Source organism: Ranitomeya variabilis, chromosome 2 (genome assembly GCF_051348905.1).
Source record: "Ranitomeya variabilis isolate aRanVar5 chromosome 2, aRanVar5.hap1, whole genome shotgun sequence".
In the NCBI taxonomy this organism is placed as follows: domain Eukaryota; kingdom Metazoa; phylum Chordata; class Amphibia; order Anura; family Dendrobatidae; genus Ranitomeya; species Ranitomeya variabilis.
In genome coordinates, this window is record NC_135233.1 from 300,708,614 (window position 1) to 300,733,490 (window position 24,877).

At 44.0% G+C, this 24,877-nt stretch overlaps 1 protein-coding gene across 1 annotated transcript in view; it reads right to left on the reverse strand.

The window, feature by feature from the left end:
- Positions 1-22,566, reverse strand: part of AMMECR1 (AMMECR nuclear protein 1) — a 312,508-nt gene extending 289,942 nt beyond the window's left edge. The window contains exon 1 of the mRNA XM_077285152.1: positions 22,342-22,566. The gene's annotated coding sequence lies outside the window, so the exon portion shown is untranslated. The remainder of the gene's footprint in view (positions 1-22,341) is intronic.
- Positions 22,567-24,877: the final 2,311 nt, after the last annotated feature.

A 24,877-nucleotide genomic window follows, 5' to 3' on the forward strand; every position in this document is an offset into this window, starting at 1 on the left:
TTATATTACACACAATTTTTCAATTATTTGTTTTGTAACATTATATATTAAATATTAGAAGTGTGGAATTTCTGAGGTTAAAGAGGAATTCTCATCATTGTGGCATGTTTACATTATTTGTTATAGATGTTGATTCCATGTATGAGGATCCCGTCTCTAGGGTCCACACCTGTCTTGAGAACTGATGCCGTCTGACAACTTGTTCATTCCTGGTGCAGTGCTGTTGTCAGAATTAAGGTGACTGTGTACGCATGGCTCTCTCCATCAACTTATGCATCGACTTACATTAGAATTACAAAAACAGCAAATGCTATGTTGTGCATAAATATGTGATTCTTCAGAATTTCTTTTAGTCTTTGCCTGATGAAGAGACCTGTGTAGTCTCGAAAGCTTGCAATTTGTTACCATCTTTTCAGTTAGCCATTAAAAGGTATCAACCACTGAGGACTGTCAATTCTAAAAACAGCAAAGCAAATTTTACAAGTTTTACATATCAGTGGGGGTCTACAATATATCAAACCATTAACAAAAGTTTAGCTATGCTCTAAACTTGCAACAAGTAGAAAATATTTTTCTGGATATCCCATTGCGTTTTGCTAGATATGTTGTAAGGTTTGCGTAAAGCAAGAATGATGGTTTATATAGGACCTTTCTCGAAATTTTTAATGTTGAACTGGGCACAGGATGTAATACTGGCTGTAGAGCTGGATAAAACTAGTTTTTTTTATTTCAACTCTCCATTGATAAGATATTAGCAAAGTATTTAGGCCCTAAACAGTTTTTTTTTTTAAGTCCAATTGGGCATTATCAGAGAGATTTCACTGGGAGAGTGTACTTCTTTCTCTTTCTGATCCTGAAGGAAGGCTGCAACACACTGGGGAAAGAAGAATACATCGCCACCATAGTTTAGAATGGGCTCCGTCTGCTTTCCTATCTGCAGAGTGATATCGTGCTGGAGAACAGCCGACTTGAGTGTGATTAACAGCTTTCAGTTCTCATCTCTGGCAATCAGTGTGGGGGGAGGGGCAGAACCTCATAAGTTGAGTCTCATCACAAACACTTCTAGCTTTATTGGTAGGACCAAATACACATTAGCATTGCCAAAGCAAATGTAGTAATTCCAGATCTGCTGTAATGGCCCTCCCCGCTATAGGGGGCATATTCTTTTACCCCTTCTGTGTGGATGCCTGCATATGATTAGCAGAGCTGGTACCACTATGAGAGAACTATTAGCAGTGTTTGTAATGAGATCCAACTCTTCAGCACTGTCTTCATACCCCACACTGGCACTGAAATGATAGTTTAAAGCTGTCAATCACACTCAAGTCTGCTGGGCATGAGCACATCATCACACTGCATTGAAGAGAGCAGGCTGTTTGCCAAAAAATGCCTCCCGCTGAGCCTATGCTAAGCTATTATGGGGGCAGGGGAACACATTTATTTTGTTTACTTGCTATGTTTGTCTTAGCACCAGGAGCTTATCATTGCTGGGACACAGCAGCCCATGCCTGGTAGTCTGACTGACTCCGCTCCCTCCTGTGAGAAGCACCTCACTGTTTATATCTAAGTATACTGAGAGCCTGGTGTGGGTGGGATTAGCTTTCTCAGCTCTGCTGCACTGCTAAAAATAAAAGCTCTGATTATGTCATAACGGCTGCAACTAGTAAACTAAGTGATACATCCTTGGATTCAGGGTCTCTTTGTCTACAATATGCTACTCTAAGATGAGGTAGCAAAAACCCGCTGATAGATTCCGTTTAAGTGCCAAATACTTTGATCGCTAATATCTCAGCAATGGAGAGGTGACATTAACCCCTTTCTGACATCGGATGTACTATCCCGTCGAGGTGGGGTGGGCCCGCATGACCACCGACGGGATAGTACGTCCAGCGCGATCGGCCGCGTTCACGGGGGGGAACGCGGCCGATCGCGGCCGGGTGTCAGCTGACTATCGCAGCTGACATCCGGCACTATGTGGCAGGAGCGGTCACGGACCGCCCCCGGCACATTAACCCCCGGCACACTGCGATCAAACATGATTGCAGTGTTCCGGCGGTATAGGGAAGCATCGCGCAGGGAGGGGGCTCCCTGCGGGCTTCCCTGAGACCCCCGGAGCAACACGATGTAATCGCGTTGCTCCGAGGGTCTCTTACCTCCTCCTCCCTGCAGCAGGCCCGAATCCAAGATGGCCACGGCATCCGGGTCCTGCAGGGAGGTGGCTTCACTGCGCCTGCTCAGAGCAGGCGCCGGGAAGCCTCCAGGATCTGTGCACGTCAGATCGCCGATCTGACACAGTGCACAGCAAAGTGTCAGATCGGCGATCTTACACTATAACATCATGCCCCCCCTTGGGGCAATGTTATAGTGTAAAAAAAAATTTTTTCACATGTGTAAAAAAAAAAAAAAAAACTGTCCCACTAGTTAACCCCTTCAGTGAACACCGTAAAAAACAAACAAAAAAAACGAGGCAAAAAACAATGCTTTATTATCATACCGCCAAATAAAAAGTGGAATAATACGCGATCAAAAAGACGGATATAAATAACCATGGTACCGTTGAAAACGTCATCTTGTCCTCCAAAAAATGAGCTGCCAGCGCCATACAGCGTCATCAAAGAAAAAATAAAAAAGTTATAGTCCTCAGAATAAAGCGATGCAAAAATAATTATTTTTTCTATAAAATAGTTTTTATCGTATAAAAGCACCATAACATAAAAAAATGATATAAATGAGGTATCGCTGTAATCGTACTGACCCGAAGAATAAAACTGCTTTATCCATTTTACCAACTGCGGAACGGTATAAACGCCTCCCCCAAAAGAAATTCATGAATAGCTGGTTTTTGGTCATTCTGCCTTACAAAAATCGGAATAAAAAGCGATCAAAAAATGTCACGTGCCCGAAAATGATACAAATAAAAACGTCAACTTGTCCCGCAAAAAACAAGACCTCACATGACACAAAATCATGTAATTTTACCCAAACAATCTTTATTGTTAAAACCAAGGCACCATGCCACCAAAAGTGACCAAAACAAAACAAGAAAAAACCAAAACGTGTTCAACCCAATTAAAATCTAAGGGATATAGCTAGCAGTCCCTAAATATCAACCTGGATACTACCTGCCTATCAGCGGAGGTTGACACCCTATGGGGGAACGATATTGGCGCCCCCGCTCCACGATGACTGACCCTAGGGGCCCTGATGAACCCTACAGTCACTAATGAGACCCTCTGTCCATGGACTAAAGGACCTCTATATCTATACAGGCAGATACTGTCCTAGGGAAAGCTAGCACCCCAAAGGAACATATAAAAACATGTAAAAACAAACTGAACACAGCAGGAACAGAGGCCGGTGTAGTAGATAATAGATAGAAGCAGATACTAGTAGCTGGTATATGTGTCTGTTTATTCAAATGCACATCCCTATCATATCAAGGGTTGAATAACATATTCATCTGTGTCTCAGACCTTTATGATCAGGGGTCTAATGGGATTATCAGATCAACACTCTGATATCCATGCAGCCAGTGTGGCTATTCACCAAATCCAGACACCACATGTATCATATATCTCGAACCTGGGGGGGACAGTGCCAACTTGGTTCACAGGTCATATACCCCAATAGTTTTACCACAATGATACCAACTGGTCATGCTATATGTGTGTCCAGTAACAAAATAGAGTGGCCAAGGGCCCATAACCGCCACTCATACTTATCTGCATAGTGCACGACTTCCTACACCCTCTGTCCTTAAGGATTAGCGCATCAACGCGTTTCGCCTGCCTAGGCTCATCAGGAGGCTCGATAATTTGATAATCATTTGTCACAGAAAATATGGCTCAATGCCTGCCGAGATGAAGCTCCTTTTTATGTCTCCCGCCGGTAATGCCAGTATGTGAACTCCTCCCCTCTATTTCCTGCCGCGTGTTCATGTCACAAGCCGTGCTGTCATCCACAGCGCATGTGCGGGCTGAAACGCAAACCAACTCGTCAACTCCATACCTCGTCGGCAGGGGCGTCCAAGCGCTTCCGGTTTATCAAAGGATCGCTTCCTGCCTAGATGGTTCTGAATCGCTCGCCGTGTGTATGTATATCGGGTTGCGTAGCAACCACATACGTATTACCTAAACACCGCACTATGGCAACAGTTGTATAATAGAGGGTAAAACGGAGAGGATCTAGCAGGTTACATAGCAGATTAATATCAAGCTCCCTGTCACGATATCATAGGAGCACTATACACACATTCCATATTCCACATATTATGGGCAAATCTGCTGCAGACTCATAGCTGCCAGGATTTATATGTTCCTTTATACATATCACATAATAACTTACGGAAATATTGTCCAATTCCCCCACAAATCTATCCATCTCACTATGGGCCGTGTGTGTGTGTATATCGGGTTACTTAGTAACCACCTATGTACTAGCCACACACCACAGTACGGCGCCTGTTATATATATGACTGGTCCCTAAAGGTCCCTTATGAGAGGGTATAGCAGATTACACAAAAGGACCAATACCAAACTCCCTATCAAAGTGTCGTAGGAGCCACTGTACAAGTATCTCCTATTCCACATAGTAGGGACAAACAGGTCACCGACTCATGACTGCCGGGGTTAATATAAATGAGCTGCAGGCTTCTCGCTCTCGATGTCTTATCTATAGCTTTATAATCGTTTAGAAAATATTATCACCTCGAATAAATCGAGGGCTGTATAATAGAATACTCAATTATATCAGCTCTTTTCTCCAGCTTACTCGATACTTCTGCTGTATTTACATTTATATCGTGATCTAGTATGGAACAAATTGTGGATAACTGCATATGTAATGACAAACGGCATATACAGGAAGAGACATATACAGGAAAAAATGATATATTAAATAGAACCTATAAATATATGTAATTTCTAAAATCTAAGAAATCTACCAACCAATTGGCAGTCCATTTGCTCGGAACTCAGTATTCGTATTATACAGTAAGGGACCAAACAAGAAAGAGGAGGTATAATGCGAAATACCATCTATCTATAGAAAACATGCGTATGACAACTGCTCATTTAAACCAAGAGGTTCCCGGGATTCCATTCTAAATATCCGTTCGCATTCGCGACGTAAGATCGATCTGTCAGTATCACCCCCCCTAGGGTTTACCCTGACAACTTCTATGACGGTGAACCTCACTCCTGTTACATCATTACTATGGAACGTGCGCATATGTTTGGCTAGTGGGGTATCTCGATTATTTCTGATATCCCCCATATGCTCCCCTACTCTTCTCCTGAACTCCCTCTTTGTCTTGCCCACATAATCTTTAGGGCAGGCGCAGGATGCCACATACACTACACCCGTAGTTTTACAGTTTGAAAACTCTCTTTGGTAAAATGTTTTCCCCGTGGCAGAGTTCTGAAATTGCTTACAGGGTTTCATCCATTTACAGAGACTACAGTCGCCACATCTAAAGAACCCACAGGGTCTCCTATCTAGCCATGTGCCCTTCATGCTGGGTCTCTGATACTGGCTATGTACTAGCATGTCTCTAATTGATCTACCCTTCCTAAATGTAATGTTAGGGCGTTCACCAACTGTCTAATGCAAATCAGGGTCAAATGTAAGGACGTCCCAATGCTTTGTAAATATCCGTCTTACATCCTCATGTCGCGCGTCAAACGTGCCAATGACCCTCACCACATCACCAGGATCATCCTTAGTACGTTTTTGTAGTAGAATCTGACGGTCCACCTTTTTTGCGACATTAAGTGCTGTGTCTACAACCTGTCTCGGGTACCCCTTTTCCCGGAACCTATTAGAAATATCCACCGCCTGACTTTCAAACATGTCAAATCTGGAGCAGTTTCTCCTCAACTTAAGAAACTGTCCCTTAGGGATCCCTCTCTTTAGAGGAGTCGGGTGGTGGCTGTGCGAATGTAAAAGGCTATTGGTGCTTGTAGGTTTGCGGTAGATACTGGTAGATACTCCTCCATGTTTTTCTTTCCTGATTTTAATATCCTAAAATGCCAGTTCTACCTCATTAATCTCTGATGTAAACCTCAGACCCACGTCATTGATGTTAAGGACTCGCAAGAACTCGTGGAACTCCTCTTTTTGCCACGTCCACACTACAAGCACATCATCAATATACCTATATCACATAGATATATATTCATGCCACCATTCCTCCTCACCCCCAAAAACGACAGTCTCCTCCCACCAGCCCAGGAACAAATTAGCATACGATGGGGCACAGGGACAACCCATCGCAGTGCCCCTGAGCTGGTGGAAGTGTTTACCGTCGAAGGTGAATGTATTGTGGGTAAGCACATAATCCAGTAGTGACAGAACAAAGTCATTATGTTTGGTACAGGCCACTGATCTCTGTTGTAAAAAATATTTAACGCCTCGTATCCCTGCTTGGTGTGGAATGCTGCTATATAATGCTTCTATGTCAATCGAAGCCAGCCACGCGTTTTGACCCAAGCATACACCCTCAAGTTTCAGTAATAAATCCGATGTGTCTCTTAGGTATGAGGGAATAGAGATAACGAATGGACGAAGGATCTGGTCTATATAAAGTCCACAGTTCTGCTTTAAGGAATCCACCCCCGAGACTATTGGTCGTCCCTTCAGGGGGTGGAGGCCTTTATGGACTTTAGGGAGTACATAAAAAGTTGCTGCGATAGGAAAATCTGGTAACATAAAGTCAGATTCATCTTTAGAGACCAACCCCTGAGACAAGGCAGTCTCTAAAATAGCCCTCAGTTCATCTTTGAAGGCCCCCAGTGGGCTTTCCGTAAGAGTCTCATAAGTCGTATTATCCTCCAAAATTGAAGTGCATATTGCCCGATACTCGGGGTGGTTCAAAATGACCAGATTCCCCCCTTTATCCGAGGGTTTTATAATAATCTGGTCATTCTTCCTAAGACTATCCAGTGCTCTTCGTTCATTTACCGAAAGATTATCCCCAGATTGCCAATCAGTTTTATTCAACTTTTTGAGGTCCCTCTCCACTAGTAAGGAAAATAAGTCGATACTACTCATGTCCCCCTGTGGTGGCATTCTCACACTTTTATTTTTTAAGGAGGTAAATGGACCCTTACCCTCCCCCGGGGTCCCATCATTTTCCTGTAATAGTCCCCGAAGTGCCTCATATCCAACAATATCTTCATCTAGGAGGCCCAATCTGTAGCATTCCTCACGATTATTATGTTGAAAAATTTTTTTCCATTTCAGTTTCCTACAGAATAAGTTGAGGTCTTTAACCCATTCAAAACAATTAAAGTGGTTTGTAGGGACAAAGTTGAGGCCTCTCTGAAGCACACTGGATTCTTCCCTTGTAAGCGTGTGCAAGGACAGGTTCATAATCTGACCCCTACTTAGTTGAAGCGGGTTCTGAGCTGATAGCCTGTTCTCGCACCCTGCTCCAAAAAAGAAGAAGAAGAGGACGAGGCATGTGTGGACGAGGAGGTACCGGGTGTTTGACCAGAGCCTATGTTGGATGCCAAGAAAGGGGTCATTGTGCCCATCCCATTCCTGTGGGCCCCCCTCCCCCTTTTTCCAGATCTCCCCCTTCCACCCTGCTATCTCTGCCTGATTTGATGACCTCTAAAGAATTGTGTACTGTTTGCTACTGTCTCTGTCCTTTCCGTATCTGATGTATCAATATCGGAAGAGGATGCTTCTGACTGTCTCTCTACCTGAAAGTTCAGGACCTGATTTTCTTTAAAGTCTTTCAGGTCTCTCTGGAACTGCAGGTGTTTCCTTTCTTTGAGGAGTGCCTGATATCTCTCAACCGATGTTTGTAACAGGCCCTCCCTCCTATTAAAGTCAGGGTCCGCTTTACACTTCAGTACACGCTCTATCAGTTTGTTCAGCTCGGTGGTGGATTTCTCAAATACCTTTTTCTCCTCTATTAACAGAATTTGCATGAACCTGATTGAAGACTCAATAGATTCTTTAAGCCACAGATTCATCAATTCTGGGGACGCAATTCGCTGAGAGGGGGTGATGTTTATTCTCAATCCTCTTGGAACAATCCGATTTTTTATATAATTTTCCAGTGTCCTAATTTCCCACCATGATTTCAAGTGGTCCTTATAACCGCCATATACCTCATTGAACAAATTTTTAAGGGCTAAAGGGCCCGTACTTGTATCTTGTAGACCATTCACATTAAATGCCTGATTGGCGTCCTCCAACCAGAGATCCGAATTTACAGGTCCAACCAAAAAACTGGCCACATGACTCTGTGGACCAAAATATTGAAAAATTATAGCTCTCAAAATGTGGTAACGCAAAAAATATTTTTTGCAATAAAAAGCGTCTTTCAGTGTGTGACGGCTGCCAATCATAAAAATCCGCTAAAAAACCCGCTATAAAAGTACATCAAACCCCCCTTCATCACCCCCTTAGTTAGCGAAAAATTAAAAAATGTATTTATTTCCATTTTCCCATTAGGGTTAGGGTTAGGGCTAGGGTTAGGGCTAGGGTTAGGGCTAGGGCTAAGGCTACAGTTAGGGTTGGGGCTAAGGCTACAGTTAGGGTTGGGGCTAAAGTAAGGGTTAGGGTTTGGATTACTGTTGTGAATTTGGTTTCTGGGCTCCCCCGGTGGTCACTGGTGGTACTGAACTTGTGTGCTTCATCTCCTTTGTTCACCTGTTTCCATCAGGATGTGGGAGTTTTCTATTTAACCTTGCTCCTCAGTCATTTCTATGCCGGCCAACAATGTTACCAGAAGCCTTTCTGTTGCATGTTCCTGCTCCTAGACTACTATCAGCTAAGTTGGACTTTTAGTCCTAAGTTTGTTTTGCATTTTTGTTCCAGTTCTCTGTGATTGAATATTTCTGAGGCTGGAAGCTCTTGTGAGCTGAAATTGCCACTCTGGTGTCATGAGTTGATATTAGAGTCTTAAAGTAATTTCAGGATGGTGTTTTGAAAAGGGTTTTCAGCTGACTGAGTAGTTCCCTTTTCTGTCTTCCTACTATCTAGTAAGCGGACCTCAATTTGCTAAACCTATTTTCATACTTCGTATGTCAATTTCCTCTGAAATCACCGACAATATATGTGGGGGCTACTGTCTGCCTTTTGGGGAAAATTTCTCTAGAGGTAAGCCAGGTCTGTATTTTCCTCTGCTAGGGTCAGTCAGTCCTCCGGCTGGCGCTGGGCGTCTAGGGATAAAACGTAGGCACGCTACCCGGCCACTGTTAGTTGTGCGGTAGGTTTAGCTCACAGTCAGCTCGAGTTCCCATCTTCCAAGAGCTAGTCCTTTGTATGCTTTACTACGTTCTCTTGCCATTAAGAACCATGACAGTTTGGCCGGCCAAGGGTTAAAATAATTGGCAGAAGAAAGGAGAGAAAAGAAGTCTGCAGAGAATTTTTTTTTTTTCTGAGTTTGCTCATTAGTTGATTCTCTTGCATCTCTGCTTACTGCAGCCTTCGTCTCTCTCTCCTTCTAATCCTTGAATGGTTCTGATTTCACCTGATAAAAATGGATCAGCAGAGTTTAGCTACAGGTTTGAATAATCTCGCTATGAAGGTTCAAAGTTTACAGGATTTTGTAATTCATGCTCCTATATCTGAACCTAGAATTCCTTTACCTGAATTTTTCTCCGGGGATAGATCTCGCTTCCAGAATTTCAAACATAATTGTAAATTATTTTTGTCTCTGAGATCTCGCTCCGCTGGAGATCCTGCACAGCAGGTCAGGATTGTAATTTCCTTGCTCCGGGGCGACCCTCAGGATTGGGCATTTGCTTTGGCACCAGGGGATCCTGCGTTGCTCAATGTGGATGCGTTTTTCCTGGCATTGGGGTTGCTTTATGAGGAACCTCATTTAGAGATTCAGGCTGAAAAAGCCTTGATGGCCCTGTCTCAGGGGCAAGATGAGGCTGAGATATACTGCCAAAAATTTCGTAAGTGGTCTGTGCTTACTCAGTGGAATGAGTGCGCCCTGGCGGCGAATTTCAGAGAGGGTCTCTCTGATGCCATTAAAGATGTTATGGTGGGGTTCCCTGTGCCTACAGGTCTGAATGAGTCCATGACAATGGCCATTCAGATTGATCGGCGTTTGCGGGAGCGCAAACCTGTGCACCATTTGGCGGTGTCTACTGAGAAGGCGCCAGAGATTATGCAATGTGATAGAATTCTGTCCAGAAGCGAACGACAGAATTTTAGGCGAAAAAATGGGTTATGCTTCTATTGTGGTGATTCAACTCATGTTATATCAGCATGCTCTAAACGTACTAAGAAGGTTGATAAGTCTGTTTCAATTGGCACTTTACAGTCTAAGTTTATTCTATCTGTGACCCTGATTTTCTCTTTATCGTCTATTACCGCGGACGCCTATGTCGACTCTGGCGCCGCTTTGAGTCTTATGGATTGGTCCTTTGCCAAACGCTGTGGGTTTAATTTAGAGCCTCTGGAAGTTCCTATACCTCTGAAGGGTATTGACTCCACGCCATTGGCTAGTAATAAACCACAATACTGGACACAAGTAACTATGCGTATTAATCCGGATCACCAGGAGATTATTCGCTTCCTTGTGTTGTATAATCTACATGATGTGTTGGTGCTTGGATTGCCATGGCTGCAATCTCATAACCCAGTCCTCGACTGGAAAGCAATGTCTGTGTTAAGCTGGGGATGTCAGGGGACTCATGGGGACTTACCTTTGGTTTCCATTTTGTCATCTATTCTCTCTGAGATTCCGGAATTTTTATCTGATTATCGTGACGTTTTTGAGGAGCCTAAACTTGGTTCACTACCTCCGCACAGAGATTGCGATTGTACTATAGATCTGATTCCGGGCAGTAAGTTTCCAAAGGGTCGTTTATTTAATCTATCTGTGCCTGAACATGCTGCTATGCGGGAATATATTAAGGAGTCCTTGGAAAAGGGACATATTCGTCCTTCGTCATCTCCCTTAGGAGCCAGTTTTTTCTTTGTATCTAAAAAAGATGGCTCTTTGAGGCCGTGTATTGATTATCGGCTTTTGAATAAAATCACGGTTAAATATCAGTATCCTTTGCCACTGCTTACTGATTTGTTTGCTCGAATAAAGGGGGCCAAGTGGTTCTCTAAGATTGATCTTCGTGGGGCGTATAATTTAGTGCGAATTAAGCAGGGGGATGAGTGGAAAACCGCATTTAATACGCCTGAGGGCCATTTTGAGTATTTAGTAATGCCTTTTGGTCTTTCAAATGCCCCTTCAGTCTTTCAGTCTTTTATGCATGACATTTTCCGTGAATATTTGGATAAATTTATGATTGTGTATCTGGATGATATTTTGGTTTTTTCGGATGACTGGGACTCTCATGTCCAACAGGTCAGGAGGGTTTTTCAGGTTTTGCGCTCTAATTCCTTGTGTGTAAAGGGTTCTAAGTGTGTTTTTGGGGTTCAAAAGATTTCGTTTTTGGGGTACATTTTTTCCCCCTCTTCCATTGAGATGGACCCTGTCAAGGTTCAGGCTATTTGTGATTGGACGCAACCCTCTTCTCTTAAGAGCCTTCAGAAGTTTTTGGGCTTTGCTAATTTTTATCGTCGATTTATAACTGGTTTTTCTGATGTTGCTAAGCCGTTGACTGATTTGACTAAGAAGGGTGCTGATGTTGCTGATTGGTCCCCTGCTGCTGTGGAGGCCTTTCGGGAGCTTAAGCGCCGCTTTTCTTCCGCCCCTGTATTGCGTCAGCCTGATGTTACTCTTCCTTTTCAGGTTGAGGTCGACGCTTCAGAAATCGGAGCTGGGGCGGTTTTGTCGCAGAAAAGTTCCGACTGCTCCGTGATGAGACCTTGCGCGTTCTTTTCTCGTAAATTTTCGCCCGCTGAGCGAAATTATGATATTGGTAATCGGGAGCTCTTGGCTATGAAGTGGGCTTTTGAGGAGTGGCATCATTGGCTTGAGGGGGCTAGACATCAGGTGGTGGTATTGACCGACCACAAGAATTTGATTTATCTTGAGTCTGCCAGGCGCCTGAATCCTAGACAGGCGCGCTGGTCGTTATTTTTCTCTCGGTTTAATTTTGTGGTTTCTTACCTACCGGGTTCTAAAAATGTGAAGGCGGATGCCCTTTCTAGGAGTTTTGAGCCTGATTCCCCTGGTAATTCTGAACCTACAGGTATCCTTAAGGATGGAGTGATATTATCTGCTGTTTCCCCAGACTTGCGACGGGTCTTGCAGGAGTTTCAGGCGGATAGACCTGATTGGACCAGTAGAGTCATCTCGGAGGTCCATTCTTCTGCGTTAGCTGGTCATCCTGGAATCTTTGGTACCAGGGATTTGGTGGCTAGGTCCTTCTGGTGGCCTTCCCTGTCGCGAGATGTGCGAGGTTTTGTGCAGTCTTGTGATGTTTGTGCTCGGGCCAAGCCTTGTTGTTCTCGGGCTAGTGGATTGTTATTATCTTTGCCTATTCCGAAGAGGCCTTGGACTCACATCTCCATGGATTTTATTTCTGATCTCCCTGTTTCTCAGAAGATGTCTGTCATCTGGGTGGTGTGTGACCGTTTCTCTAAGATGGTCCATTTGGTCCCCTTGCCTAAATTGCCTTCCTCATCCGAGCTGGTTCCTCTGTTTTTTCAAAATGTGGTTCGCTTGCATGGTATTCCGGAGAATATCGTTTCTGACAGGGGAACTCAATTTGTGTCTAGATTTTGGCGAGCATTCTGTGCTAGGATGGGCATTGATTTGTCTTTTTCGTCTGCTTTCCATCCTCAGACTAATGGCCAGACCGAGCGAACTAATCAGACCTTGGAGACTTATTTGAGGTGTTTTGTGTCTGCGGATCAGGATGATTGGGTTGCCTTTTTGCCCTTGGCGGAGTTTGCCCTCAATAATCGGGCTAGTTCTGCCACCTTGGTTTCTCCTTTCTTCTGTAATTCGGGGTTTCATCCTCGTTTCTCTTCCGGTCAGGTGGAGTCTTCGGATTGTCCTGGAGTGGATGCTGTGGTGGAGAGGTTGCATCAGATTTGGGGGCATGTGGTGGACAATTTGAAGTTGTCCCAGGAGAAGACTCAGCAGTTTGCCAACCGCCGTCGTCGTGTTGGTCCTCGTCTTTGTGTTGGGGACTTGGTGTGGTTGTCTTCTCGTTTTGTCCCTATGAAGGTTTCTTCTCCTAAGTTTAAGCCTCGGTTCATCGGTCCGTACAAGATATTGGAGATTCTTAACCCTGTGTCCTTTCGTTTGGACCTCCCTGCATCTTTTTCTATTCATAATGTTTTCCATCGGTCATTGTTGCGCAGGTATGAGGTACCGGTTGTGCCTTCCGTTGAGCCTCCTGCTCCGGTGTTGGTTGAGGGTGAGTTGGAGTACGTTGTCGAGAAGATCTTGGACTCCCGTGTTTCCAGACGGAGACTTCAGTATCTGGTCAAGTGGAAGGGCTACGGTCAGGAGGATAATTCTTGGGTGACAGCCTCTGATGTTCATGCCTCCGATTTGGTCCGTGCCTTTCATAGGGCTCATCCTGATCGTCCTGGTGGTTCTGGTGAGGGTTCGGTGCCCCCTCCTTGAGGGGGGGGTACTGTTGTGAATTTGGTTTCTGGGCTCCCCCGGTGGTCACTGGTGGTACTGAACTTGTGTGCTTCATCTCCTTTGTTCACCTGTTTCCATCAGGATGTGGGAGTTTTCTATTTAACCTTGCTCCTCAGTCATTTCTATGCCGGCCAACAATGTTACCAGAAGCCTTTCTGTTGCATGTTCCTGCTCCTAGACTACTATCAGCTAAGTTGGACTTTTAGTCCTAAGTTTGTTTTGCATTTTTGTTCCAGTTCTCTGTGATTGAATATTTCTGAGGCTGGAAGCTCTTGTGAGCTGAAATTGCCACTCTGGTGTCATGAGTTGATATTAGAGTCTTAAAGTAATTTCAGGATGGTGTTTTGAAAAGGGTTTTCAGCTGACTGAGTAGTTCCCTTTTCTGTCTTCCTACTATCTAGTAAGCGGACCTCAATTTGCTAAACCTATTTTCATACTTCGTATGTCAATTTCCTCTGAAATCACCGACAATATATGTGGGGGCTACTGTCTGCCTTTTGGGGAAAATTTCTCTAGAGGTAAGCCAGGTCTGTATTTTCCTCTGCTAGGGTCAGTCAGTCCTCCGGCTGGCGCTGGGCGTCTAGGGATAAAACGTAGGCACGCTACCCGGCCACTGTTAGTTGTGCGGTAGGTTTAGCTCACAGTCAGCTCGAGTTCCCATCTTCCAAGAGCTAGTCCTTTGTATGCTTTACTACGTTCTCTTGCCATTGAGAACCATGACAGATTACATTTACGGTTGGGATTAGGGTTGGGATTAGAGTTAGGGGTGTGTCAGGGTTAGGGGTGTGGTTAGGTTTACCTTTGGGATTAGGGTTAGGGATGTGTTTGGATTAGGGTTTCAGTTATAATTGGGTTTTTTTCACTGTTTAGGCACATCAGGGGCTCTCCAAACGCGAAATGGCGTCCGATCTCAATTCCAGCCAATTCTGCGTTGCAAAAGTAAAACAGTGCTCCTTCCCTTCCGAGCTCTCCCATGCGCTCAAACGGTGGTCCCCACACACATATGGGGTATTAGTGTACTCAGGACACATTGGACAACAACTTTTTGGGTCCAATTTCTCCTGTTACCCTTGGGAAAATACAAAACTGGGGGCTAAAAAATAATTTTTGTGGAAAAAAAAGATTTTTTATTTTCACGGCTCTGCGTTATAAACTGTAGTGAAACACTTGGGGGTTCAAAGTTCTCACAACACATCTAGATAAGTTCCTTGGGGGGTCTAGTTTCCAATATGGGGTCACTTGTGCGGGGTTTCTACTGTTTAGGTACATTAGGGGCTCTGCAAACGCAATGTGACGCCTGCAGACCAATCCATCTAAGTCTGCATTCCAAATGACGCTCCTTCCCTTCCGAGCTCTGCCATGCGCTCAAACGGTGGTTCCCCCCACATATGGGGTATCAGCGTACTCAGGACAAATTGGACAACAACTTTTTGGGTCTAATTTCAACTGTTACCCTTGGAGAAATACAAAACTGGGGGCTAAAAAATAATTTTTGTGGAAAAAAAAATAATTTTTATTTTCACGGCTCTGCGTTATGAACTGTAGTGAAACACTTGGGGGTTCAAAGCTCTCACAACACATCTAGATGAGTACCTTAGGGGGTCTACTTTCCAAAATGGTGTCACTTGGGGGGTTTCAATGTTTAGGCACATCAGTGGCTCTCCAAACGCAACATGGCATCCCATCTCAATTCCTGTCAATTTTGCATTGAAACGTAAAACGGCGCTCCTTCCCTTCCGAGCTCTCCCATGCACCCAAACAGTGATTTACCCCCACATATGGGGCATCAGCGTACTCAGGACAAATTGTACAACAACTTTTAGGGTCCAATTTCTTCTCTTACCCTTGGAAAAATAAAAAATTGGGGGCGAAAAGATCATTTTTGTGAAAAAAATATGATTTTTTATTTTTACGGCTCTGCATTATAAACTTCTGTGACGCACTTAAAGGGTCAAAGTGCTCACCACACATCTAGATAAGTTCCTTAGGGGGTCTACTTTCCAAAATGGTGTCACTTGTGGGGGGTTTCAATGTTTAGGCACATCAGGGGCTCTCCAAACGCAACATGGCATCCCATCTCAATTCCTGTCAATTTTGCATTGAAAAGTCAAACGGTGCTCCTTCCCTTCCGATCTCTACCATGCGCCCAAACAGTGGTTTACCCCCACATATGGGGTATCAGCGTACTCAGGACAAATTGTACAACAACTTCTGTGGTCCATTTTCTCCTGTTACCCTTAGTAAAATAAAACAAATTGGAGCTGAAGTAAATTTTTTGTGAAAAAAGTTAAATGTTCATTTTTATTTAAACATTCCAAAAATTCCTGTGAAACACCTGTAGGGTTAATAAACTTCTTGAATGTGGTTTTGAGCATCTTGAGGGGTGCAGTTTTTAGAATGGTGCCACACTTGGTTATTTTCTATCATATAGACCCCTCAAAATGACTTCAAATGAAATGTGGTCCCTAAAAAAAAAAATGGTGTTGTAAAAATGAGAAATTGCTGGTCAACTTTTAACCCTTATAACTCCCTAACAAAAAAAAATTTGGTTCCAAAATTGTGCTGATGTAAAGTAGACATGTGGGAAATGTGACTTACTAAGTGTTGTGTGTGACATATCTCTGTGATTTTATTGCATAAAAATTCAAATTTGGAAAATTGTGAAATTTTCAAAATTTTCGCCAAATTTCCATTTTTTTCACAAATAAACGCAGGTCATATCAAATAAATTTTAGCACTATCATGAAGTACAATATGTCACGAGAAAACAATGTCAGAATCACTGGGATCCGTTGAAACGTTCCAGAGTTATAACCTCATAAAGGGACAGTGGTCAGAATTGTAAAAATTGGCCCGGTCATTAACGTGCAAAACCACCCTTGGGGGTAAAGGGGTTAAAAAAAAACAAACACTTTATTCTGCTCTGCAGCACCTATTACATCCTGTATCCAGTTCAACATGAAAAAATTGGCAACAGGACCTCATTAATAAAATAATTAAAGGGGTTGTCTATTCTGCTCTATGAGAGTATAGAGCAGAATTCACTGCAGGAGAAATGCATGGCTGACTGCACCTTTCCATGACTAAATCAGCTGCTGCCAGGGTAGGTGGGAGCGGGACTAGAATCAATCATTTTATCATTTTATCACCATATCACCATAGAACCTGCACTTTGAAAGGTGCAGTCTCTAATGACGTCACTTTAATATCTACTGAAAAAAGGTTTATCTAATGACAGTTATATTATTCTTGTTCAGAAACCATACTGGTTATTTTTGAACATAAAAAGAATAGCACAGATCCATGAGTATGAGGGGGGTTCATTAACCCCGTCACCCCCAGAGCTTTTTTGGGTTTTGCGTTTTCGTTTTTCACTCCCCTTCTTCCCAGAACCATAACTTTTTTATTTATCTGTCAATATGGCCATGTGAGGGCTTATTTTTTGTGGGATGAGTTGTACTTTTGAATGACATCATTAGTTGTATCATATCATGTACTAGAAAATGGGGAAAAAATTCCAAGTGCCATGAAATTGCAAAAAAGTGCAATCCCACACTTGTTTTTTGTTTGGCTTTTTTGCTAGGTTCACTAAATACTAAAACTAACCTGCCACTATGATTCTCCAGGTCATTACAAGTTCATAGACACCAAATATGTCTAGGTTCTTTTTTATCTAAGTGGTGAAAAAAAATTCCAAACTTTGCTAAAATAAAAAAATTGCGCCATTTTCTGTTACCCGTAGCGTCTCCATTTTTTGAGAACTCCAGTTACATGAGGGCTTATTTTTTGCATGCCGAGCTGACATTTTTAATGATACCATTTGGTGCAGATATGTTCTTTTGATTGTTCGGTAGTGCATTTTAATGCAATGTCGCAGCGACCAAAAAAGCGTAATTTTAGCGCTACGCCGTTTAGCGATTAGGTTAATCCTTTTTTTATGGATAGATCGAGTGATTGTGAACGCGGCAATGCCATATATATGTGTATGTTTGATTTTTTAAATTGTTTTATTTTGAATGGGGCAAAAGGGAGGTGATTTAAACTTTTATTTTTTTATATTTTTAAAAACATTTTTCTTTAACTTTTGGCATGCTTCAATAGCCTCAATTGCAAAAAAATGGGGAGACAAAGAGCGCAATAGGGTCTTAAGGCCCCGTCACACACAGCGACGCTGCAGCGATACAGACAACGATGCTGATCGCTGCAGCGTCGCTGTTTAGTCGCTGTGTGGTCGCTGGGGAGCTGTCACACAGACCGCTCTCCAGCGACCAACGATGCCGAGGTCCCCTGGTAACCAGGGTAAACATCGGGTTACTAAGCGCAGGGCCGCGCTTAGTAACCCGATGTTTACCCTGGTTACCAGTGTAAAATGTAAAATAACAAACACTACATACTTACATTCGCGTCCCCCGGCGTCCGCTTCCTGCATTGACTGAGCGCCGGCCCTAACAGCAGAGCGGTGACGTCACCGCTGTGCTGTGCTTTCACTTTCACTTTACGGCGCTCAGTCAGTGTGGGAAGCGGACACCGGGGGATGCGAAGGTGAGTATGTACGGTTTGTTTTTTTTACATTTTACACTGGTAACCAGGGTAAACATCGGGTTACTAAGCGCGGCCATGCGCTTAGTAACCCGATGTTTACCCTGGTTACCAGTGAAGACATCGCTGAATCCGTGTCACACACCGATTCAGCGATATCAGCGGGACCTCAACGACCAAAAAAAGGTCCAGGCCATTCCGACACGACCAGCGATCTCGCAGCAGGGGCCTGGTCGCTGGTACGTGTCAAACATAGCGAGATCGCTACTGAGGTCGCTGTTGCGTCACAAAACTTGTGACTCAGCAGCGATCTCGCTAGCGATCTCGCTATGTGAGACGGGGCCTTTATCCACGTTACACAGAAGAGAATAAACACCAAATATGCTCACCTGGTTAGGATGAGATAAGAGCATATAAATAGCGGCTGCTGCAGATCCACAGTTCTTCAGCGACCAGAGCAAATACTGTCTTCAAAGGGAATTCGTAGTTAAAATTCCGCGCTGCCGCTGGAATGAATTTCAGGAGAATGTAGTCGATTCACAGTGGTTTTATTCAACGCGTTTCCTGATGAAGGGGGCATGAGACCCCTGAAACGTGTTGAATAAAACCACTGTGAATCGACTACATTCTCCTGAAATTCATCCCAGCGCAGCGCAGCGCAGAATTTTAACTTCGAATTCCCTTTGAAGTCAATAGCCTCCATAGGAGACCAGAAGCTGCCATAGCCCAATCGGCTCTGCAACATAGAGGCGATGATCAGTTCGCTTCTATGTAGCTGAATTACTGACTTGCTCTGGGCGCCGACCACTGGGTGGCATTCATAGTACTCCGGCACTGACAACCATAGAGGTCACCAGGAGACCTCTGGTTGTCATGACAATGAACCGATGACCCTGATCACGTGATGGGGTCACCGATGTGTGTATTTCTTGCACGATTATGAGAAGTGTCATTTAAATGTCGCTGTCAGAGTTTGACAACGGCATTTAACAAGTTAATATCTGTGGGTGGATCTCGATTCCACCTGAGGCTATTGCGGGCACATGTCAGCTGTTTAAAACAGCTGACATGTCCCGGAAAAGATATGGGCTCACCGCCGGAGCCCACATCAAAGGGGGGGATACCGACATTGGTGTACTATTATGCCCGATGTCGGTAAGGGGTTAAAGATTTCCCCTGACCCACTTCTATTTATCACAGGATGCTGAAACTACACATCTGTAATTCTATAAGTCTCTATAGGTTACGTGCCAATTTGAAGCTCATAACTGATAATGGTCTTGATTTTACAGGTGCTGAAGTGGTGTGAGGTTTGATAATGGACCCAGTGGAATACAGAGCAGTCATCAAGTTCCTTTACTTGAAAGGCCGCACACCAAAGGAGACGTTCAATGAAATTAAAGAGGTTTATGGTGATGATTCCCCATCATATGATGCAGTAAAGAACTGGCATCCTCAATTCCAGTGCGACCCCACTCTGCAGTTGATGAACACACCATCCAGCAAGTGGAGGTCGCCATTTTGGAAAATCGCTGCGTAACCATTCGCCACCTAGCCCAAAATGTTAAGATTAGTGTGGGGTCCGTGGAAAAAAATCATCCAAAATCATCTTCACATGCATAAGGTATCTGCTCGCTGGGTTCCCAGCTTCTCACACCTTTCTAGAAGCAGGAACGAATCGAATGCTCTCAGGCTCTATTGACGATGTACCATGGAAACCAGAAGGACTTTTTCAGACTGTTCACACAGAATGAAAGCTGGGTCCATCACTATCATCCTGAGACTAAAGTTCAGTTGATGCAATGGAAGCATCATGACTCACCGCCTCCAAAGAAGGCACGTGCAAGGTCATGCTCACAATATTTTGAGACCAGCACAGAGTAGTATTGATGGATTTCCTAGCAAAGGGTACCATGATCACTGGGGCATATTATCCTTCACTGCTGCAGAAATTGCGGGAGGCCATCAAAACCAAGAGACGTGGTATGCTCACCAAAGTTGTCCGCCTTCTGCAAGACAATGACCAGTTCACAACTCACATGTTGCACAAATGGAAGCTCCTGTGGCTTTGAAATTCTACCACATCAACCTTATTAACCCAACCTCGCACCATCTGACTTCCACCTCTTTCCAACAATGAAGTTATTTTTGAATGGCAAGCATTTTCCAGATAATGAGACTCTGATTTCTGAACTCACAGCGTGGCTTTTGGAGCAACCTGTCGACTTCAACAAGCGAAGTGTGCAGAGTTGCTTAAGGAGATGAGAGAAGTGTGTGTCCCAAGGTGGCACCAATGTAGAGAAGGACTAATAACTGTGCCAAGTTCCATTGCTCTCAGTCCACAGGAATTGGGTCAGGGGAAGTCTTTAATGAACGCCTCTCGTATGTCAATGTTTTGAGGGGAAAAGGTAAAATCTTGTAAGGAAGAACGTAGAGAAAACATGCTATAGGCAAGGAGGAAAGCACAAGGAGAAGAAATAAATATTGCTCTGGACCTGCGCTGATACACTAAAAACGGCAAAGACAGAAGTGCCGTGGATACACATAGAGCTCACATCCAGCCTATATTACAGGAAGAGAAACTTCGATAAGAAAAACATCTAAAACTTGGATCGGGCCGAAAATTGCAAATTAGGGGTCTGAAAATGATTAAAGAAATGAAGATTACAGCCTGAAACTTAGTACAAATGCACAAATTAAAGATAACTAAGAACATATGTAAATATAATTATTCCATGTCAAAGTTGTTTATAACCTTTAGTAGTATCATACATGTACCTTAGTACAGATTCCAGTACTCCAGTACAGTGAACATATATACTACTTTTATCCTCTTGTATCTAATGACATTTGGTACACTATCTAGGTATTATTTTGCTGTAAGCTGTATATCTGCAGTGAATTGGATCTAGCCAAAAAGCTCATGAAAGGGGCATAAGAAGAAATAGTATAAGATGAAAGGGGGTAGACCGGGCGAAACAACATTTTGCCCAGAGGACTGATTATGTATCACATAACAAACTCAGTCACACTGACTTACCAACACCCAGTTGGATCTCATGCAGACTGCTCAGTGGTCTGCACAGAAAGCGGAGATGTCACAATTCACCAGTCTGATTGGCTGCAGTGGTTAGGTGGCGTTGAGCCTGGCCACTGCGGCCGATCACAGGTTCTGCATAGCGTCACTGCTTTGTTTTTCTGTGCAGCTCAAGGAGCGGCCTGAGCTGGATCCAGGTGGGTGAGTTTTTTATGTTTTACATTAGCAGTCTTCTGGGCAAAGCTTTATCTTCCCCAGACAGCCCCTTTAAGAGAACTCGTGGAAGACAGAGCCTGACTAAAGACTAGCTTTTGCTTTCACTTGACTCCATGGGCTGACAAATTTGTCTTTATCTCTTTCAGTGGAATCACAGTAATGTGTATAGGAACAGCTCCATAGAGCAGTAGGCCTAGCCGAAAAGGAGAATGTCCCTGCTAGGCAAAGGATGTGAAATTCTGATGACACTGCTGATTCATTAGGCTGTCATCTTGCAGAGCAATGAAAGGAAGACCTATTTCACCTGGGGGCATTGGTGTTAGGACATCTTTGCTGTATAAATGAGCGTCTGCACTGATCTGCCGCCCGGGATGGCACATTCCCTCAGGCTTGCAGTGTGTGACTGTAGGGTAGCACCAGGTTACTGTACAGAGCTCATCGGCGGGGTCCTGTGTCTACCACGCAGTGCTGCGTCATGTACTTATCACTTCACACACATCCTCCTGGACCTATGTGCTCCGCTATCAGCTGAGCATGATACATGGCATGGTGAAACCCTTTGTCGAATGGGAAGATACAGAAAGGGTCGTTAACTATTCGTGTGCCAGAAGAATCCAGCATCTCTGCACATGCAATGTAGATAGCCGTAATACACCTTTATGATTAGCGGCCTGTGCTGGACTTCCGGGGATGGATGGTTGGATAGATAGATAGATAGATAGATAGATAGATGATCTCAGTTGTAAGGCTTCAGCTCCACTACATACTGGTAGTGAATGATCATTACATGAAAATCTTGTATGTCTTTATCTCCTATAAAGGAAATTCGTACAGGCAAGATGAAGGGACCTAGCACTACTTACAAGTGCAGAGAAATGGAGATCAGATGATCCTGACTGTGCCTGCCATGGCAGCAAAGATAGATTTGGAAGGCATAGACACAGAATACAAGCTCTCTCCACATAAAATCGCATCATTCACACGAAAAGGCTGCATTATGAAGCGTGCGATCCTTACCGTGCTGCAGCTGTCTACCAATTCGTGCGATGAAGCCTGTGATCCTGATATAGAGGCTTCCCCCGGCTGAACAAGGAAGGGAAAGACGGATCGTGGAGTGATCAGAGGAGGGGAAGAGGGAAATCAGTAGGAAAGAGAGGAGTCCACAATGCATATAGGTTCTTATCATGCTCCCTGCGTTTCCCTGAGCTGCATCTGCACTACAGTGGGAGAGAGAGCGAGAGAGAAAAATGTCCCAAAAATAGCCCCGGCTGCCAATGACTTGCTGAAACCTGAGAAAGAATTGCTGAATTTAAAGATCTGGGTCGCTTTGGGTGTGTGGATTAAACTGAAGAGAAAAGGGTTGGCAGGAAACACAGGGGAACAGCACCACGTGGGTCCTCGGAATAAAACACCAGCGTGAGGGGAAGATGACCTGATCTCTGACCACAGGGGATCATTTTTTTTTCTTCTAATAGAATAAAAGTCCCCGTCTGGCTGAGATTTGCAAGGTTCACTCAATGATGAATAGGCATATGGCATCTGGGTGGGTATATACTGAGAGGCCAAGAGAACTAGCAGCCATGCAGTGTCTTCCTGGCTCCAGTCCTGAGACTCAACTCCAGTTCCTATAACAAAGACATTGCCGGAGATGTGGTTGGCTCAGGACCAGAAGGTCACTTGTCTGTCAGAGAGGCATTGCAGTAAGCCTGTGGTTGTCCTCAAGAAACCTTTTATCAAGGCAAAGCTATCATTCCTGTGCAGAGTGTCCCTTACCTGACACTGTAGCCTGTTCCCTCTGTTCTACAAAATTGTAGTGGGGGACAGACATGAATTCCAGGGATGTCATCCTAAAAAAGTACACCCAGGCTGTTACGCCTGAGGGGGGAAACTGCTGATCTGTCCAGTCTGGTATAGGGGACTGTGATTAGGGGCTGCATCTCCAGAAATTTCAAAGAAATACAATGCTTTGCATATATAGCACCATCATATTGTAACGACATCATCATCCCTGTCCCCATTGGGGCTCACAATCTAAATTCCTTATCTGTATGTCTTTGGAGTGTGGGAGGAAACCAGAGAAACCCACACAGAAACTGGGAGAACATATACAGTGGGTACAGAAATAATTCAGACCCCTTTAAATTTTTCACTCTTTGATTCATTGCAGCCATATGGTAAATTCAAAAAAGTTCATTTTTTTCTCATTAATGTACACTCTACACGCCATCTTGACTGAAAACCCCCCAGAAATGTAGAAATTTTTGCAAATTTAATAAAAAAGAAAAACTGAAATATCACATGGTCATAAGTATTCACACCCTTTGCTCAGACACTCATATTAAAGTCACATGGTGTCCATTTCCTTGTGATCCTCCTTGAGATGGTTCTACTCCTTTATTGGAGTCCAGCTATATTTAATTAAACTGATAGGACTTGATTTAGAATGGCACACATCTGTCTATATAAGACCTCACAGCTCACAGTGCATGTCTGACCAAATGAGAATCATGAGGTCAAAGGAACTGGCCAAGGAGTTCAGAGACAGAATTGTGGCAAGGCACAGATCTGGCCAAGGTTACAACAGAATTTCTGTAGTATTCAAGGTTCTTAAGAGCACAGTGGCCTCCATATTCCTTAAATGGAAGAAGTTTGGGACCACCAGAAGACTTCCTAGACCTGACTGTCCAGCCAAACTGATCAAATGTGGGAGAAGAGCCTTGGTGAGAGAGGTAAAGAAGAACCCCAAGATCACTGTGGCTGAGCTCCAGAGATGCAGTAGGGAGATGGAAGAAAGTTACACAAAATCAAATATCGCTGCAGCCCTCTACCACTTGGGCCTTTATGGCAGAGTGGCCTGACGGAAGCCTCTCCTCAGTGTAAGACATATGGAAGCCTGCATAGAGTTTGCAAAGAAACACATGAAGGACTCCCAGACTATGAGAACTAAGATTATCTGCTCTGATGAGACGAAGATAGACCTTTTTGGTGATAATTCTAAGTGGTATGTGTGGGAAAAAAACAGTCACTGCGCATCACCTGCCCAATACAATGTCAACAGTGAAACATGATGGTGGCAGCATCATGCTATGGGGGTGTTTTTCAGCTGCAGGGACAGGACGACTGGTTGCCATTGAAGGAAACATGAATGCGGCCAAGTACAGATATCCTGGATGAAAACCTCTTCCAAAGTGCTCTAGACCTCAAACTTGGCCGAAGGTTCACCTTCCAACAAGACAATGACCCTAAGCACACAGCTAAAATAACAAAGAAGTGGCTTCAGAACAAGTCTGTGACTATTCTTGACTGGCCCAGCCAGAGCCCTGACCTAAACCCAATTGAGCATCTCTGGAGAGACCTGAAAATGGCTGTCCATCAATGTTCACCATCCAACCTGACGGAACAGGAGATGATCTGCAAAGAAGAATGGCAAAGGACCCCCAAATCCAGGTGTGAAAAACTTGTTGCATAATTTCCAAGAAGACTCATGACTGTACTAGCTCAAAAGGGTGCTTCTACTCAATACTGAGCAAAGGGTCTGAATACTTATGACCAT